Raw genomic sequence first — 16,361 nt, 5'->3', positions numbered from 1 at the left:
TTTGCTGTGGTTCGGTGGTTGTGTGCTGAATCCCCTCTACAGCTTCTGTGTTCACTGCTGAACTGTATGCCATATCTCTTGCCCTGGATCATATTGAAGCTGAGCAGTACTTCAAGTGCACTATTTATACTGACTTGCTTAGTTCTATACTGGCCCTGGAATTGCTACACGTTGGCTCACACCCTGTTCTCGCTGATATTCAAAACCGACTGGCCCATTTCTCATTAACTGCTACTTCTATCCAGTTTTTCTGGATACCAGGCCACGTTGGTATTCACGGGAACGAGCTTGCAGACACGGCAGCTAAATCTATCTGCTCAGGCACTATCACCACTGTGCCTATTCCGTACATGGACTATGGTCTTGTATTCAAGGCTTGACTCTGTGCCAGCTGGCAGTCCACTTGGAGTGAGCAATGCGACAACAAGCTTTTTTGAATAAAACCCTATATTGGGCTTTGGCCATCTAGCTTCCGTAAGGTGTCGAAGGAGGAAGTTGTTTTAACTAGCCTACACATTGGTCACAGTTTTTTAACTCATTGTTTTCTTTTATCTGGAACTGATGCACCAGTGTGTAGTTTGTGTAACACTCAAATCACTATCAGCCACATTTTACTTTCTTGCCATCGGTACGATTCTCAACGACGGCACTATTTTAAACATGTTTTTTCCCAGGGTTTATCTGTAACTTTGGACATTGTTATTGGTGATGGTGACACTGTCCACCTTGATAAAGTTTTTAGTTTTTTAATGGCCATTAATCTTTTTAATCTTATTTAAGTATTGGATATTTATTCATTACATCTTTTTAATTGTGGTTCCCTTTTCACAGTTTTATTCTCTCTAGTTCAATTTGACATTGAAAAATGGCCAGAGCATTAAATAACTCGACACCAGGACTGGAAAGGCCAACTTTAGGTGACTAACGCTGCTGTTTGAACTATCCATTTGAACTACCCGTTAGTCGTCTTGGCAAGTTGTTATTCCAATTTTGCTGCATGTCTTTTAAACTTTTATTACTTTACCCTTTGGAACTAGCCATAATGACACATAACCCGGAACCAGGACTGGAAAGACCAACTTCAGATGACTGATGGTGGTTCTGGTACTTGCCTGTTTGTCTTCCTGGCTGGTTATGATCATTACCATTCTGCTACAGAAGTTCTTTTCAACTTTATAGATTGGATGTCAACATTGGTTTTATGCAATTTTCTGTTTTTAATTGCTGTTTTGTTTTTACCTTCGTTTACTTTTACAAATTTTACTACATTTACTTTACTTTTACCTTTTTACTGGACATTTGGCTACTCATTATTACAATTTTGCTATATGTCTTCTAAAACTTCTATTATTTTACATTTTGATAATGGCTGCTATGACACATAACTCGGAACTAGGACTGGAAAGGCCAACTTCAGGTGACTGACAGTGGTTGTTGAACTTACCTGTTAGTCTTCCTGGTGGGTTATGATCATTACCATTTTGCTAGAGTAAATACTTTACAACTTCTTTTACTCTCTTTCTCTCTTACCATTGTAAACTAGATGTCAGCATTGGTTTTATGCTTTTTCTGTTTTTCAATTATGTTTTGTTTTACCTTCATTTCCTTTTCTGTATTTTACTACATTTAATTTATTTTTACCTTTTTACCAATGTTTGACACAGATAGCCTAGCTGCTTTGTGCCATAAAACACTAAATCAATCAATCTAACCCCTTCCTTGACATGATTTCATAGGTGCATTCTTTTTTTTTCTATTCACCTGTAATTTTCAGTTCCTCCCTGCTTTACGAAATGAAACTCATGCACAAGTTTACTTTCTCTTCTATCCTTCACCTTATATAAGGGTTCATGCAAACATGTTTCTTGAGAAATTAGACATGCATACTAACTTGCTTCATCTTTTTATCTGCTTGACTCTTGTTTTCGTGACTTACAGCCATTTTTCATTTCCACTCCTTGATTCGCATTCTTTGGAATTTCTTTTACTTGTTTGGGAGCAAACCTTTTAACTTCTAGTGTCCAATTTTCACACTTTTATCTCTCTTATCACCCTTCAACATTAACTTTCATCACTTTCTGGAGAAATTCCTTCTCTCACAACATTAGTGGGTAATTCTTCTGCTCTATCACTCCTTGTGTGTTTTCTCTGCTGTTGGGCCTTACTGCAATAAGATGCTTTCCTAGATATTGTGTGTCTCTCATATTTATCTCTGTGGTCTCTGTTATGTTTCTTTTCCTCACCTGGAGGTCTTAGAGTGTGTTATCTACCCCAAGCATGCCTTTACTTCTGAAACTTTGACTTCTTGGAAAGGTGATAATTCTTTTTCTCTTCTTCTTCATTTCATTTTAGTTTCTCACTTTAATTCATGTTCAGACTGGGGTTGTTTAATGTGTTGGATTAGGGTTGTTTGCTATTTCTTGGGACATAGTCTTCTTTTCATAGTTTCCATCATAGGTCATCACCCTCATCTTGGTCTGTTCATTTGAGTTGCTGTCAAATACACACCATATCGTCTGATCATGCCTTAACCCTACCACACTTGGCTGACCAGTTGTTTATGTGCCAGTGTTCAGCTGATATTGCTAAAATTGTACCTATTCATATGACACTCAGGACTTTTTTTGCCTTTTCTCCTAGATGGAAAATATAACCTGGCCAAAACAAGATGTGGTCTGCTACAGATGAACCTCTGTCATTGGGTGTCACATTTCATGGGCTTTCCCATTGTGTGCTTTCTGGAGATAACTAGTCTAGGTTTAATGTTTTCTTTGTGTATGGAAGTGAGATATCATCTTGGAAGTTAAAATTTTTTGTACATGAAAGTATACTTCTGATAGATATTCACCTTCAAACAACTTCTCATCCATCCTTCCAACTTCTTGTACACTTTCGTTTTGCCTTGCTTAAGAATAAAATTGAGTGCAAGTGCATAAGTGGTGATACAGCAGAAAATAGTTGTGTAGCTCTCCTATTTATGCCATCATCATTGTTGCGTAAAGATGGCATAATGCAATAGCAAAGTTCAACATAAACATGTTTTATAGATGGGAGATAGCTCAGGGCTAGTGACATGCAAATCTTAATGGGCAAATGCATGAAATCAAGCTATTCTGTGCATGTTTATTGGAAATACATTTTCAACTAGGAAAAATGTGTACATTTAATTTTTGTTTTAAGAAAATGCTAACAAGTGGGGAAAAGTTTGAAAAGGCAGAGTAATTCCTGTCTCCAGACTTCAGCCATAATAACTTGTTACTTTTGTAATCGTAATCTTTATGAATGAAAATGTATCATCATTGAACACAAATGCACTGTTTAATATTTAAAAATAATAAGATTTATTTACTTCTTATTGCTATCAGTCACTTGTTACACATTTTCAGATTAAAATATTTATGCTGTTTTAACTCCTTATACCTGAGTGGATCCTACCAGTGTTTGGCCAAACATTACATGTCTGTCTTGATTTTGGACTACCCTCTAAGCTCTGCTAATTTTTTTCATAAAAAGTACCCTGGTCTTTCTTGCCCCATCAGTTTCATACCATTTCAGAATATGTGCTAATCATGTGATTGCCCTCCAGCAATAATGGGGTGTCCTCTATACTGGTACAGTTAGCTCTCTCTGCTGTTCTAGAGCAATCCTCACTTTTTCAGTAGCATTCTAGTATGTAGATATGTGTTTTAACTTGCTCTCCATTTGACTACAGAATTTAGACTTTGCTTAATCACAAATTTATATCAGTTTCAGCTTCCTGTGTTTGATTTCCATTGTTTCTGTTCATTTGTTTTTGAAATATATCTATTTCCTGAACTTCAATTTGTTCATATGAATTTGAGATTTGACATGTTTGATGATGAATTTCTCAAAATAATAAACAATGGTCTACAAGAGTCCTCAGGTTTCAGGAGAGATGATGTATGCTGGGAAGTACAAGCTTTTGTTCACTAAGAGCTTGTCTTCACTTTGGCAAACACTTTCATGTTAGGATTTTTGTAAAAAAGGATATAACTACTGAATGAAAGTTCCTGTCTAGAGCATTTTGTACCTCTTAAGATGTCTCCATGAATCTGCTGGGTTAGGTATTGTTCTTTTTTTCCAGGTGATCTGTGTTTTTCTGTGCATATTCCTCACTCCATGTATGTATACCCGTGTTTAACAAGTTTATATGAGTTATGTGTGCTGCCCCATTTTCCTTATGTGATTATTTAAGTCTTTCATGTGTACTCTGCTCAGTATTTAGAAGTTAGATTTCTGTAGTTCTTTCACCATATAAGTTACTTGAGTTTAAATTTGCATTTAAGAGTTTGATTATTACATTTTTTTGTTTAATATTTGATACATGTGTGGGTTTTGCACAGCAGACACTGATTATTGGCTGTTAATATATACCTCCTTTTACTGTTTGTTAGTTCCAGTCACATCTAATTGGGAATTAATTTTGAGTCCAGTTTTGTTATTGTTAACTGGTTGCCTTTTTGTAGACTTGTTCCAGTTGAACTCTTATCTGGAGCTGCCTTACTTCTCCATGGAGTCTTGTCTCTCACTTCAGGGTTGTTGTTTTTTTCCCACTGGGACTCTGAATAACCAAATAGTTATGCTGAATACCTATCTTTGTATTTCAGTTGCTCCAGTGTCATGTTGTTTTCTTCAATTCATCCATGGGGATTTTGTTTTCCAGTTGTGCCACTGTTCAGACCTGCTTTGGCTCTGTGTAGTTTGGTGTGCTATTTTGCCAATAATTTTCACTCATTGGGTCATCAGACTCTCCTCTTCATGGGCAACTGGGTCTTGCTTGCCTCTTCTCATTCTTGTTGGTCATTCATGTTTGCTTCTTTTGGAAGCTAATTGGATGGCGTTTCAAGAAGTCTGTTATTACAACATGCAGAATTGCATTTATTTGTGATTTTTCTTCAGTTTCCATCTTCATCTGGCCCTACCTTCTCCTTCCCTCAATGCATGAGAGGTTCCATATTTTACAATTGTAGTATTCCTTGTAAGTTCTTATTCCTTTGGGTCGGTTGAGTATCTTTTGCCTTCATTGTACACTTCTTGACCAGTGGAACTTCTTCCATGATCTCTTGGACTATCCCTGGAATCAGGGTCAATCTTTCTTGGTGGCTCAACAGGGACTTGACCAGGGTGGGGATTCCTATTTCGAAGTTTCATCTGTCCATTGATGCTTCTTTGGAGTGGTGATGGCTTTTCTTGATTTTTAGAGATTTGGGGTTGGTGATCAGTTGAGAGGCTGCTCACCTTGTCAACATCCTAGAACTTTTGACTGTTCATTTCATCCCGTGAAGATGGGTGGTTCCAGTTCATTCTGACAATTCCACTGTTTTCAGCTGTATCACCAAGCAAGGGGGAACCAAGTCCAGATCTCTCTGTATCTCCTGTACTGGGCCAGTGACTACAGTGGAAGTTCTGGACATGTTACATTCCTGATATTATGTATCTTGTGACTGATCACTTGTCCCTACCAAGTTCTCCATACAGAGTAGTCCCTTTGTCCTCAGGTATTTCAGTGGGTGTGTTCTTATCTTGGAACACTACATATAAGTGTATTTGCCTTTCAATGAAAGGTCAAAGTTCCATCTTTTGGGTTTACAGTTTCACACCCCTCAGCTCGGAGGAAAAGGTGGGTGCATTCAGTGAAGAGGGGTTTTAACCTATATGATCAGAATCTCTTCCAGAGACATTTCACTTATTCACTTATTGCTCCATATTGGCAGGCTCAGAAATGGTTTCCTGTGCTCTGATCTTTACTGAAACAACTGCAGTCAGACATAGTTCATTCAAATGTTTCCAAACTTTATCTTCAAGTGTAGTTTTGTACCTTTGTTCTGCTGGATTGGGCTTTGTGTAGTCCTTCAAACCCTGTCAGGTTCTTCCTTTGAACCCTTTGCAGTGTTCATGCCAGGAGGGGGCATGAGATGATCATTATACCAATATATATCCAGTTAATATTTCCTGCATCCTTCACCATTCCTCATATGTTATCCTCTATCCAGATTGGGCCTTTATTCCCAAGATGTCAGTTACCAAGGAAGGCTGATTAGCTTCTCCCAATTCCTTACTTTCCGTTTACTATATTACTCCCATTCATATTCAGATTTACTCCTTTACTCACTTCATACCTGTGTTGTTATGTGGCTCATTTTTGTTCTTATTCCTGTCTTTGTTCCATGAAATTCCTTTTTCACATGATCTCTCACCTGTTACACTCACTGGTTGGGTTTCGACTCATATCTTGCATATTCTGACTTGTCCATGGAAGGTTGCTGTTTGCATAATATTTATTCACACCACATTCATTATCTGGCTGTTTCTTTAGCTGCTCAGATCCACCATTCTTTGGAGGAGATTGTTCAGGTATATGGACAACTTCCAATATATTTGTTGCACATTACCTACATGAACTGTCTTCCTTCTGTGACAATTCTACATGTCTCTCTCTTTTTTATTGAGATAAGTCAACATTATATTACTTTTTATTTTATTTAGTTGATATATATCATATTTCAGAATCCTCTCTGGTGGCAGGTGTTGCCTGGTCAGATATGCCTCATATTATATTAGCAATAATTCTGTATACTTCTATAATGCTCACTGTATGGTGGATTGTGTGTGTGTCTACATATTATGACTGTTTTGTATATAAAGGACTTTCACTCATGCTCTTCCTGAGTTTAACAGATGGAATTTTCTGCCATCCCTACTGACCCAAAATTCCTCCAGTTGAGGTCACCTTATTTTTTAAAGTAGGGAATTGCAGATACCCATTACACTATCTCTGGTGTATCATTCCTCAGTGTGTATTGTCCTCCATATTTTCTAGTGGAGCATGTAGTCCTTACCATTTCTGGTTCTCAGACAATGGGATAGTAGATTGAGGAGTTTTCCTCCTGAGTGGGTTTTGTATAACAAAGGAATAAAATCAGACTATATATATGTATATATCTTGTGTAGCCACTTATTGAAAAGATGGCTATCATACTCATTCTCTTTGCTATACGAAACTGATTATATAATAACATAATATTCAAGATTGAAGGCATTTCCTTTAAATGCTTTTGCCTGGTCAGACAGCACTTGTTTATCAAAACTTTTGTATGCAAGACACTTCCAGTGGATGGTTTTCTGCTCCAATAGATGACAGCATTTAGCACAGTCCAGTGTAGCCCAAGGTGCTTCCATGAGTGTTTTTTTTGCCTGAGCAAACTGCATTTTGTTTAATCCTATGTAATAAAGACACATGGGTGTTGCTCAGTCAGACCACACTGGTTGATCTTTATATTTCATGCAAGACAATTCTCTTAGATGTTTTTGCTTGGATGTATCACACATGCATAATCCATTTTTACTGGATGGTTTTGTCTGTACAAACCACATTTGGCCATATTATTGAATGTTATATACCCAAGGCTTTTATTCTGGATGTTTTTTGCCAGGACGGATCACACTTGTTGATCTTGGAAATTTACTCAAGTCACTTTTACTGGATATTTTGGCCTAGATGGATTGCACGTGGCATAATCTGATATGTTCCAAGACTCTTCCTGGATATTTTTTCCCCAGGTGAACTGTGCTTAATCTATTCATTTAAATTTCACAGTCCTTCAGTCTTAAATGCATACAGTTATTTTGATATGGTACAGTACTGTGGCTAACAATCACTATGTTTAGTACTACAGCTTGCTGTGTGTGGATGATGTATGATATGTATGTTGGCAATAGGCTGGTTATAAGAATATTTACAGTCACACTCCTACCTGTAATTTTATTTTTTTTTAATCCTGTGTTTCCAAGGTGCTTCCTCTGAATGTTTATTGCCTTGGAGGATGAGAATTGCTGATCTTATTATCCTTCACAAGGCATTTCCACTGGATATTTTGCTCATATGGATTGTATTTTACATACTCTGATGGACTCAAAGGTACTACCTTTGGCATACACTTCTACAGGCCTGTTGGTTTTGCACAAGACTTTCCATGTTTATCAATGCTATGTTGTTTCAAGTCATAGTTATATAGCACTTTTCTATTGATTCAATGGTTTGTCTCTTTTCTGAATGCATTGGTCCTTGCTAGTTCAGTTATGTCCTTGTTTTGTTTCTGTGTTAATTACTGGACAAATTATTATTTTGAACATGGGACTTTACTGGCATTAACCTTGCCTTTGTAAAATATGTCATGCTGCTACTCAATTTTGGAGAATTCTCTATATTGCTACTCTTACTAAAGTTAAATTATAAAATGTAACAAAAAGGTATTACTATCAAATTTAATACAAGACTGTAACAGTAAAAAAATTACATGAAATTATTATTATAATTGTATATTTATAATCTACCTCTGAATAAACAAAACAAACACTTGTCAGGTTTCTAAATATATCAGTTCATGTCATAAGTAAAAGTTTAATCACTTGCAATTGGAACAACTATTTTGTTTTTGTGTGAAACAAACCAGCTTTTCATAAGATTGTCTTTGGGAGTTAAAGTAAGTGAAGCCACTTAGGTATTTCTTTATTAAGGGAACCAAAAATAAAACAAGCTGTTCTCTGCAGTGTTTAGTTACAAGGGAACAGTGTTGAAGCATGTCAGAAAGAAGCAACCTGCTGGATCTAGTGTGGAGGACAGGGGAGCAGGGAAACAGTTATGTGAATATATGCTAGACTAATAGTTTACCATTTCAGTAATAATATGATTAATTTTTCACTATGTAATGAAAGCTGGTGATTATTATACTCCAGGTGCAATTTTTTTATTATTATTTTAGTGTGTGTGTGTGTGTATAAGAAGTTTTTGTGGTATGTGTTATTATATAGAGCTGTTTGTACCTGAAAATAATAGCATTTTCTCAATGTTTTTTAATCAGCATAAGATTTAAATGCTTACATTTAATACATTAATGGAATTTAACACCCATAGTTTACAACCATTGGAGCAGGTCTAAAGTGTTGATTCTGTTTTGAGTAACTTAAACACCGTTGATTTCACCTGACTTGTTACAGTCATAACTTTATTTATTAGGCAAACAAGTACATAGCCAAAGTAAAAACATAGTACTTTTGGTTAATCTTCAAGTAATTCAAATTTAAAATCAACAAAAGAATTATAATAGCATAAGTTTGTTTATCTTAGAGTTTGAAAACTATAATAAAAATGAATAAAAAGTAAAACTAGAAATTCTATTCAGATAATGTAGTATTATGTTATAACGTAGCAACAGTGTTTAACATCATATTCACTGTGTAATGCTGTAAATAAATTTTCATTATTTTTTTACATGAATGAAGATACTTCCACTAGAATAATATGGCAATTTGAATTAATCATTAAACATATGGTTCTAAGGTACCATAAGTAAGTAAAAAAAGTTAAACATAACTGTATCATGGAAATGATTAGATAAGTAAGTTTGTAATTCAACAGTTTGAAAACTTACATCTAGTAATGTGATTGACATAAAATAAGAATAGTTAGGAACAAACATTTCAAGTATTAAGTTAAAATTATAATTATTTATAATCATATGTCAAAAATTGTATAACATTCCTTCATATACAGGATGTTTGTTTTCAAATTTACAAAAACAGTAATTTTTATACAGTCATACCATTTACATTTTCACCTGTTGTAGACAACAGTAATAATATAAAAACATTTTTCTCCTGAAAATGGTAAGGCACAAAAGTTATCTTAGCAATATTTATTCTGATGTTCATATTTTTGTATTAGCTTATAAATAACACTGTGTAACAACATTTTTACTTGTTCCTGGGCAGAAAGTGTTATTTTCCAATTGTTTATGCCTAAAGTAAATGGAAAAGACCTATTTTTCTCTTCAAACTTTGCTTTTGTGACCTGGGACCATATAACATAAACATGATGGGAGACTATATTTGGAGGCTGATATGTGAAAGTGATTTACATTACAGTCACAAATCTCGAAAAACTACTCACTTCTAAACATTTTTTGTATAACTTTAGTATAAATACTTGTAAATCTTGATTCATATATTGTTTTGTTCAGATCTAATATAAATGAAAATGTGCAAATTTGCCTGTTTTTACATAGAAAATAGGTTAATTTCTAAATTTCATTATCCAGGTCACAAAAGCAAAGTTTGAAGGGAATAATGGTTATTTTCCATACTTTTACAACATAAGCAATTAAGAAATAATGCATACTATCCAGAAATGAAATTTGTGTTACATAGTGTAATCATTTACTGCCTGAGGCCTTAACTGGAATTCATTTGTGTTATTTCAGAAAATCTGAGAAGACTGGCATCTAATTATTTTTTTTTTATATACTATATAGTAGTGTGATGACATTTCACTGCTTTTATGAATTTCTGAAAAAAATGGAGAGGTCCAAACCCTCCAGGTCTGTACTTACTCATACTACTTTAAGTAGTACAGTTATTCATTTCTGATACAAATAGATGAGGGTGGTCAGACCTCCCTGGACTTACCCTGCTAGATTTCTCTCTATTTGTATACATTAAAGAATACAGTTATTAATTTCTGGGAGGGTCTGCACCTGGATTCCTCACCTAGACCCCTGTCCACTTAACTGTTAAAGAATGGTTGTGTAATTAAATGCAAAAGATCAACTATAAATTTGCACACTATATAACATTTAAATAGCCAGACAGTTCAGCAGTTCAAAAATCAGTGACAGGGGAGATAGCTTTAGTAGCTTTATAATAACCAACATAGCTTGATTGTTAGTTGATAATTTTTATGACACCTGATTTAATCATAATTTTGATTAATTGAATGTTAGAATAATTGAAAATAGTAGTAGTTGGAATAACTAATTTTGATTAGTGGATAGTTTTTCTAATGTGTGTTTCATTTTCATTTTGGATTAATCAGTTGTTGGAATAATCAGAAACATTAGTGGTGATAAGTTGATTATTTTTATTAAATTTATTGATTAATAATAATTTCAATTAATAGATTAGTTTATGGGACTTTATTTGAAGTAATTTCTACTTGTAAGTAATTAATTAAATCATCCAACTAATAAGTAACATATAAAGTTGCATTTACAGTGTACATATGTTTAACAGAAGAGATCCATATTTTGTGTAATTCCTGAAGTACTGAACTTTCTTTTATATCAAAATAAATTGCATTCCATTGAAAGAAGCTTTCAACATATATAAATTAAATATCTTTCATAAGTTAGTCTTGTCTTGTTAATAAAGATCAAGAAGAAAGAAGCTCAGAAAAAAGGCTCTTCTGTTTGTTCTTAATTTCATTGACATTTATGTAAATTGTTTGTTAAATTTAAATTTCTCTCTCATATATTTTATTAGTTACACTACAAGTTAAAGTATCAGTAACTTTACTGGGGAAATTTAGAATTAATGTGAATTTCTTTTACCTCTGTAGGTCCAAAAATGCATTTGTTACACAGAATATAACACTTTAATTGATGTAACCAATTGATTTCTTTTGTATAACAATAACTTCTTACAAATTTGAGTTATTTTTAATCAACATTTTTATAGATATATTGGTTGTCTTTTCCAAAAAGATCATTGTCTTATTTATATTTTCTTTGAATGCTTTTCATGTTGACTTTAACAGTCAAAAACCAAAAGAATATTTTGTTGACCACTCATATTATACACAAGAATATTATTTTTAGTTCTAGCCACATTAAAATGCATAACTATTGTGCTAGGGGGAAAACTTGTGTTTCACACAAGAAACTTCTGTTTGGTTGTGGTATTTTGTACTTGAATGCAAAAAGTTTATAAAATGTAAAACAATGCTATGTATTTTAAGTAATTAAAGCAGTTAAATAATGTACTCTACTATTCATGCATGAGTATTTTTAGAATTCAAAATATAATTTCTTTTACATCTTTTGAAATACCTTTGGAAGGAATATCTTGGTAGATATTTTGTTTTAAATATTATACATCAAAACAAAACTGTCTTTTATCTCTTATTTGAATGTAGATACTCTCTGTAAACCTCAGATTTTCTAAAGCTTTATATATTTTTAATTTTCTGAGTAATAATTCCTCTGTAAGAGAGAATCGGTTTTTACTTGAGATATTTTTTAGTTCCATGTTTTTAACCTTTCATGGTTCAAAACCACCACTTCTTTTATGTACTAAAGAAAAATCTTTAATATCTTTGGTAATTTCATAATGAATTGTTGTAAATTGTTTGTTTATTAACAAGGGTACAAGTTATATCTCTTAAAACTTAAATGTTATTATATAATAAATATTTTGAACTTCGATTTACACTTTTTAGAGAACAGGACTGGAGAACTGTTCATTTTGTTAAACTACTGCAATTTATTAAATTTTATTTCCAGTTGTTAAACTGTCCTCCCTTTATTATACTAATTATGAAGGAATACACAAATTATAAGTATATATTGTGATTATTTTTTGTGAAGTGCTATCCAGCTTTAATTTCTGAATGATAGTATATGCTAAATTTAGCATAAATCCAAAACATGTTTGAAACATAAAAAGAGAAGAAAGTGTGGGCATTGACTTAGAGCAAATGATAAATAGCTATTAAGAAAAATGGCTGAGAAAGTTACTAGTGGGACATTCTGAGCTTTTGATTGGTTATTTACATGTTATATAACAGCAATAAGTATATACAGAAGTCTTTCTAAAATTGAAAAGATATGAATGGGGCTTCAGTGTGTTTGATTCAATACATGAGTGATATCTCAACAGAAGAAAATTTTGGGGATTCTTATTTGATATTCTAATTTGTCAGTGTCAGTACTTTTAGTTCCTAATTTGCAAGAAATTACAGACTATTTGTACATTACAAACATTCAGTTTGAATCAATTCGGTATTGAACATATCACATGGCACACAAATCATTATTTAGGGTTTCTTTTTTAATATTTACTTTTAAATTAAGAAATTAACTAATTGATCATACTAAAATTTCAATTATAATATACAGTTTGATACCAGACTTATTGACATACATTCATAAAATAGTAGTTCAATAAAATTTTGAATGGAAGTCCACAAATGTGCTATGGCATGATATTTGACCTGTGACCTGTCACAGTGGGGTTAATTGGCATAGGCAAAACTAGAGGCAAAGTACTAAACATTTTAGAGCAAAGACATAAGTGCAGTTGTACAATAATACATTGCTCTTCTCAATTTTTGAATTGGTAATTAACACAATAAATTTTAAGTAATAAAAGATGTAATAATGTAAGAACAATAAATATTACATCATAAAGGACTTTAAGTTTGAATATGTAATTGCATCTAGAAGAAGGAAGTCAAATTCAGATAGTGTCAACAGTCATATCAACTTTTCACCTGAAAATAAAGCTACTGGTGCATCATAAAGGTTAGTTTTATATTTTTCATTAATTTTTAAAGTGAAATATAAAATTATTTCAGCAAAATACTTGATGAAATCCTGAAAAAACAGTTGATAAACTTGTATGAACCATGAAATAGGTATAAAGCTCAACAATTTAATTTCAGGTTTAGATAACTTTTTCTTATAAGGTCCTTTATACAGGTGTTTTTCAACCCTAGTTGATTTCAGAAACAAACAATAAAAAAAAACAAAATTGACAGAATATTGACTGCCAGGGTCATTAAGGCCATCAACAATTGAGACTCATAACCATTACTGAGGATGTGCATGGTTGAAGTAGTGAAGTGTGTGGGACTTGATTGGTTTTTGTGCAGCTTAAATTGAACACTGGTACTTGGTACTGAAGAGGTTGAAAAATGATTTTCTATACCATGGTAAAAGTATAGTGATGTTAGCTGAAATCTAAGGATCTTCCATGTTTTATATTTGTATTCAGTTCTATTTAACTAAATCAAACAAACAAGTACTGGATTTATGCTATGTATATTCTTGGCTATCATCACTCTTTTCTACTGAGAAAACATCATCTCCAGTATGTTTTTGTGGGTGTGGGTGAGTAAGAATAAGAATCAAACTTTTTCAAAGCACTAGCTTTTCCCAGAACAGAAAAAGAGGAATCTCTCTCTTTCTTCTTTTCTGAACTTAAATATGTTTGAGCACACACTTTAGAATGCATTTTTCTCAGTAAAACTGTTTCATTTGCTTGATCTTTTCTGTATGTTTGTACATAATGTTTGAGTTTTAAAATGCATCTAGCAAATAGTTTTAAGGCACAGGCTAGGAAGTCACAAACAAACAGACTTTGATTGGCATCTTTAAAGATAAAGTAAGATAAATGTGCAGAAGCTTGTGAAAAGCATTTTGGATCAGAGATCAGTGTCATTTATATAGAGAATTCTGCCACGAAACTTTTACATAAGCAGTAAAGATGATGATCCTTGGTTTGTCTACATGAAATCCATCAATAATGGGCATAGATTCCAGCATGTTGATTTGGTGTGACTGCTGTACAAATTCAGTGATATGTGAAATGTTGAGTAAATGCTGTGAAAGCACATATGCTGTTTTCAAGATATTGTGAGAACATAGAAACAGAACAAGATGAGGATCCTTTAGCAAGGAACCTATGAATAGAAAAAGATTGTCCCTTGATAATTAGCATTTAAATTGTAGCTGGTATAACAAAGAAGTTTCAGAAACTTCCCTGTGAAGAAGAGACTTCTATTAATCAGGAATTTAAAGACTAAGTGTCCAGAGTATAATAGTCACAAGGAGGACAGTTATTTACCATAAAATACTGTTTTTCTCCATTGTAATTGACAATGGAAAAGAATATGTCTATACAACTGACCAATCACTTCAATTAGTTATAAGTATCAATTGCATCAGTCTAAAAATTGCATTTGTGATTACATCATTTGATGTCATGAACTGATTAAAGTTATTGTTCCCAGTTGTTAGTGTTTTCAATACAATATGTTACCACCATTCACAAAATTATTTTAATTTTATTTCTCTGTTTTGGTGCAAATTTTCAATGCACATTTTAAGCATGAGGTGCAAACTGCCATATATTTATAGTCATGGCAAAGTGCTTCAATCAAAACCTTGTAGTATTTGAAACTGTACATAAGGGCTACAATATAAATGACACTGAGAATGATCACATAATGGACAGTGGAGATTAAAAAAAACAACCTAATCAGGCACCATTCACCATAGAGCCTTCCACTTCCCATTTCTGTGTATCCATGTAAATTATTATGCAGCAGCTCTCCACCAGTTGGAGCATGACACAACCTGCATTGTAACCAGCCCTGTCTCACATTTGCACTTGCTAATCACTTCTCAATTAACAGTAGTAGTGTACAGATGTGCATGTTTTAACTTGCAAATGTGTCAGTATTTTCCTTTATGCTGTATGCTTAGTTTTTCTTTACTATGTTTTCGTTATTTATTTACATGGGCCTGTTTGTCAATGTATTGTTGATCTTGCTCTATGGTAAATGGTGCCTGATTAGGTTTTTTTTTTTTAATCTCCACTGTCCATTATGAGATCATTCTCAGTGTCATTTATATTGTAGCCCTTATGTACAGTTTCAGATACTACAAGGTTTTGATTGAAGCACTTTGCCATGACTATAAATATATGGCAGTTTGCACCTCATGCTTAAATGTTCCTCCTGTCTGCTGTTCTCTGGATACTGGTATGGAGGATAAAGTGTTGGTTGAATTGGAAATGTAAGTGAAAATGGATTTAGTATGGTAGCTCTTTTTCCCTACTAATTCCCATTTTGAGGTGAAGAGGTAGGTGATTCTCTGCCTTCCATGGATCTGATATACAATTCCAGATACTTCCAGGTGTTGGTTGAGGGTGAACTACTGATGCAGTCTGTTGTACCCTAGCCACTTGACACCCAAGGTTTCCATTAATTAGTAACAGCTTGTATGAGATTCCCTCATGTTGTTTCTTCTCCTTTTTTACTCATGACAGTCATAAACAATGAAAGTGATCAGATGTGGTGTGGTTTCCCACTAAGGTGTGATTTTGTGGTTTCACACACATGGTCTCTCTTTGAACACTTTCTAAAAGGAAATTATTTTTTCACTGATCCTTCACTAGTTCCGTGTGGGATTCTAGCTATTTTGTAAGTGGAGGTTAGATGTTGTTTCAGAAGTTAATGTTTTTATAAACTAAAAATGTATGTCCAATAAATACTTCTCACCTCTTCTATTTCCCACCCATTCTCCCCATTTCTGGTGGTATGTGGTGTAGTTTTCTGAATAATATTTAGGAGATTAATGAGTGCAAATGTGGAGAGGGCACTGGTTATTATAAGAGTTCTGTAACACTTCTGTTGATAGAGAAGTATTGCATAATTATTTACAAGTGGATATGTAGAACCAGGAGGTGGAAGGCTAGTGGCGAGGGCCAAACATTTGTAACAA

The 16,361-nt window shown here is 33.6% G+C and overlaps 1 protein-coding gene across 9 annotated transcripts in view; it reads left to right on the top strand.

Annotated features, from left to right (window-relative positions):
* Positions 1-16,361, top strand: part of ash1 (histone-lysine N-methyltransferase ash1) — a 128,945-nt gene that overhangs the window by 20,162 nt on the left and 92,422 nt on the right. Inside the window, exons 2-3 of one of the 9 annotated variants that reach the window (XM_076514953.1) lie at positions 8,572-8,659; positions 13,296-13,376. The exons of 6 other annotated variants lie outside the window; for them this stretch is intronic. The gene's annotated coding sequence lies outside the window, so the exon portion shown is untranslated. Of the gene's footprint in view, positions 1-8,538; positions 8,660-13,295; positions 13,377-16,361 lie in introns of all 9 variants that reach the window. 2 more of the 9 variants (XM_076514942.1, XM_076514931.1) reach the window with 2 other exon arrangements.

This window comes from Tachypleus tridentatus, chromosome 1 (genome assembly GCF_004210375.1).
Source record: "Tachypleus tridentatus isolate NWPU-2018 chromosome 1, ASM421037v1, whole genome shotgun sequence".
In the NCBI taxonomy this organism is placed as follows: Eukaryota; Metazoa; Arthropoda; class Merostomata; order Xiphosura; family Limulidae; genus Tachypleus; species Tachypleus tridentatus.
Note: the sequence above shows the minus strand (reverse complement) of the source record. Positions and strands in the feature narration are given on the sequence as shown.